The sequence below is a fragment of the Hyla sarda genome, chromosome 8 (genome assembly GCF_029499605.1).
Source record: "Hyla sarda isolate aHylSar1 chromosome 8, aHylSar1.hap1, whole genome shotgun sequence".
Classification (NCBI taxonomy): domain Eukaryota; kingdom Metazoa; phylum Chordata; class Amphibia; order Anura; family Hylidae; genus Hyla; species Hyla sarda.
Genome location: NC_079196.1, coordinates 31,725,665 through 31,730,099, shown reverse-complemented (window position 1 = coordinate 31,730,099; position 4,435 = coordinate 31,725,665).

The following is a 4,435-nucleotide window of genomic DNA, read 5'->3' as shown; positions in this document are numbered from 1 at the left end:
TTTTGAATAAAATGGCCGCTGTGGCCTTTATACCAAAAGTATGTGGTCCGTGTCTTTTATGGGGGGAGTAAGTAAGAAGAAGGGTCACAGCGCAGGTGGATGATACCCTAGTCATGAGTGTATACATAAAGTGTGATGTGTACATGTATATAGTGAGTGTATATATAATGTGTGATGTGTACATATATATACTGAGTGTATATATAATGTGTGATGTGTACATGTATATACTGAGTGTATACATAAAGTGTGATGTGTACATGTATATAGTGAGTGTATATATAATGTGTGATGTGTACATATATATACTGAGTGTATATATAATGTGTGATGTGTACATGTATATAGTGAGTGTATATATGTGTGATGTGTACATGTATATAATGAGTGTATATATAATATGTGATGTGTACATGTATGTACTGAGTGTACACAGTCATGACCTTAAATGTTGTCACCCCTGAAATTCTTCTAGAAAATGAAATATTTCTCACAGAAAAGGATTGCAGTAACACTTGTTTTTCTATACACATGTTTATTCCCTTTGTGTGTATTGGAACTAAACCAAAAAGGGGAGGAAAAAAAAAGCAAATTGGACATAATTATGGACATTTATCAACGGGTTTAGTCAGGTTTTCTTTACTATAATTGTTGCAAAATTGTCGCAACTGCGACTACGCGATTTTTCGTGCGACATTTTGACTGGAATGCGAGAAAAGCAAGTTTTCCAAAAATTAACTACGTAGTAATAATTTTAAAATGGACTACGGGTAGTCAGGTATTTAGGAACTGCGACAGTCGCAACTGTGCAAAAAAAAGTCGCAACAGGGTTAAAAATTGACTAAATTTACTCCAGCTCAAACATGGAGCAGAAAAAGCTACTACCAAAGTAAAAAAGGAAAAATTGCTTACGTGAAAGAAAATTATCAACAGGCTGAAAGCAGTTGATAAATAAGTCACACAAAAAAAGTAAGGAAAAAATTACTAAACAAAAGAATACATAAGCAAACATTGATAAATATCCCTCAATGTCACCAAACTCCAAAAATTGGCTGGGCAAAATTATTGTCACCCTTAACTTACTATTTGGTTGCACACCCTTTGGAAAAAATAACTGAAATCGGTCGCTTCCTATAACCATCAATAAGCTTCTTACACCTCTCAGCCGGAATGTTGGACCACTCTTCCTTTACAAACTGCTCCAGGTCTCTCTTATTGGAAGGCGCCTTTTCCCAACAGCAATTTTAAGATCTCTCCACAGGTGTTCAATGGGATTTAGATCTGGACTCATTGCTGCCACTTCAGAACTTTGTTGCCATCCATTTCTGGGGGCTTTTTGACGTATGCTTGGGGTCATTGTCCTGCTGGAAGACCCAAGATCTCGGACACAAACCCAGCTTTCTGACACTGGGCTGTACGGTGTGACCCAAAATCTGTTGGTAATCCTCAGATTTCATAATGTCTTGTACACATTCAATGCCCCCAGTGCCAGAGGCAACAAAACAACCCCAAAACATCATTGACCTCCACCATATATCACTGTAGGTTCTGTGTTCTTTTCTTTGTAGGCCTCATTCTGTTTTTGGTAAACAGTAGAATGATGGGCTTTACCAAAAAGCTCTATCTTGGTCTCATCTGTCCACAAGACGTTTTCCCAGAAGGATTTTGGCTTACTCAAGTTCATTTTGGCAAATTGTAGTCTTGCTTTTTTTATGTCTCTGTGTCAGCAGTGGGGTCCTCCTGGGTCTCCTGCCATAGTGTTTCATTTCATTTAAATGTTGACGTATAGTTCGCGCTGACACTGATGCTCCCTGAGCCTGCAGGACTTGTTTGGGGCTTATCCACCATCTGGACTATCGTTCATCAATTTTTCTCTTCCATTCACACCCAGGGAGATTAGCTACAGTACCATGGGTTGCAAACTTCTTGATAATGTTGCGCACTGTGGACAAAGGCAAATCTAGATTTCTGGAGATGGACTTGTAACTTTGAGATTGTTGATATTTTTCCACAATTTTGGTTCTCAAGTCCTCAGACAGTTCTCTTCTCCTCTTTCTGTTGTCCATGCTTAGTGTGGCACACACAGACACACACTGCAAAGACTAAGTGAACTTCTCTCCTTTTTATCTGCTTTCAGGTGTGATTTTTATATTGCCCATACCTGTTACTTGCCCCAGGTGAGTTTAAAGGAACATCACATGCTTGATGCAATCTTATTTTTCCACAATTTTGAAAGGGTGCCAATAACTTTGTCCAGACCATTTTTGGAGTTTGGTGACATTATGTCCAATTTGCTTTTTTTCCTCCCTTTTTTGGTTTAGTTCCAATACACACAAAGGGAATAAACCTGTGTATAGCAAAACATGTGTAACTGAAATCCTTTTCTGTGAGAAATACTTATTTTTCTAGAAAAATTTCAGGGGTGCCAACATTTACTGCTATGACTGTATATAATGTGTTCTGGACTCAGGAACACATTTCACACTGACAGGCCTGAGGCAGTCACCTACCAGGCTGGGAATTGATAAGGATGGATAAAGGCTGGGGACATAAGGGTCCAAACACTACTGTGTATGGTGCGCCCTGAAGAATAGGGAGTACATTGGGAGCGCTGCATGGGACAGTCATATTTTGAAAGCATTCAGTCCCTAGGACACTTTTACATACAAGCGGTAAAGTGTGTTGCACTACTGCATCCTGGTGGCTCAATCTGTGGCACTGTTTTATCCTGGTGACACAGTGTGTGGACCTGTTGTGTCCTGGTGGCACAGTATGTAGAACTATTATATCCAGGTGGCACAGTATATAGAAATATTATATGCTGGTGGCACAGTATGTAGAAATATTATATGCTGGTGGCACAGTATGTAGAACTATTATATCCTGGTGGCACAGTATGTAGAAATATTAAATGCTGGTGGCACAGTATGTAGAAATATTAAATGCTGGTGGCACAGTATGTAGAAATATTATATCCTGGTGGCACAGTATGTAGAAATATTTTATGCTGGTGGCAGAGTATGTAGAACTATTATATCCTGGTGGCACAGTGTGTGGACCTGTTGTATCCTGGTGGCACAGTATGTAGAACAATTATATCCTGGTGGCACAGTGTGTGGACCTGTTGTATCCTGGCAGCACAGTGTAGTGTGTCGCACTGTTATATCCTGGCAGCACAGTGTAGTGTGTCGCACTGTTATATCCTGGCAGCACAGTGTAGTGAGTCACACTGTTATATCCTGGCAGCATATTGTAGTGTGTCGCACTATTATATCCTTGCAGCACAGTGTAGTGTGTCACACTATTATATCCTGGCAGCACAGTGTAGTGTGTCACACTGTTATATCCTGGCAGCACAGTGTAGTGTGTCACACTGTTATATCCTGGCAGCACAGTGTAGTGTGTCACACTGTTATATCCTAGCAGCACAGTGTACTGTGTCACACTGTTATATCCTGGCAGCACAGTGTAGCGTGTCACACTGTTATATCCTGGCAGCACAGTGTAGTGTGTGGACCTGTTGTATCCTGGCAGCACAGTGTAGTGTGTCGCACTGTTATATCCTGGCAGCACAGTGTAGTGTGTCGCACTGTTATATCCTGGCAGCACAGTGTAGCGTGTCGCACTATTATATCCTGGCAGCACAGTGTAGCGTGTCGCACTGTTATATCCTGGCAGCACAGTGTAGTGTGTCACACTGTTATATCCTGGCAGCACAGTGTAGTGTGTCACACTGTTATATCCTGGCAGCACAGTGTAGTGTGTCACACTGTTATATCCTGGCAGCACAGTGTACTGTGTCACACTGTTATATCCTGGCAGCACAGTGTAGTGTGTCGCACTGTTATATCCTGGCAGCACAGTGTAGCGTGTCGCACTGTTATATCCTGGTAGCACAGTGTAGTGTGTCGCACTATTATATCCTGGCAGCACAGTGTAGTGTGTCACACTGTTATATCCTGGCAGCACAGTGTAGTGTGTCACACTGTTATATCCTGGCAGTACAGTGTAGTGTGTCGCATTATTATATCCTGGCAACACAGTGTAGTGTGTCACACTGTTATATCCTGGCAGTACAGTGTAGTGTGTCGCATTATTATATCCTGGCAACACAGTGTAGCGTGTCACACTGTTATATCCTGGCAGCACAGTGTAGCGTGTCACACTGTTATATCCTGGCAGCACAGTGTAGCGTGTCACACTGTTATATCCTGGCAGCACAGTGTAGTGTGTCACACTGTTATATCCCGGCAGCACAGTGTAGTGTGTCACACTGTTATATCCTGGCAGCACAGTGTAGTGTGTCACACTATTATATCCTGGCAGCACAGTGTAGCGTGTCACACTGTTATATCCTGGCAGCACAGTGTAGCGTGTCGCACTGTTATATCCTGGCAGCACAGTGTAGTGTGTCACACTGTTATATCCTGGCAGC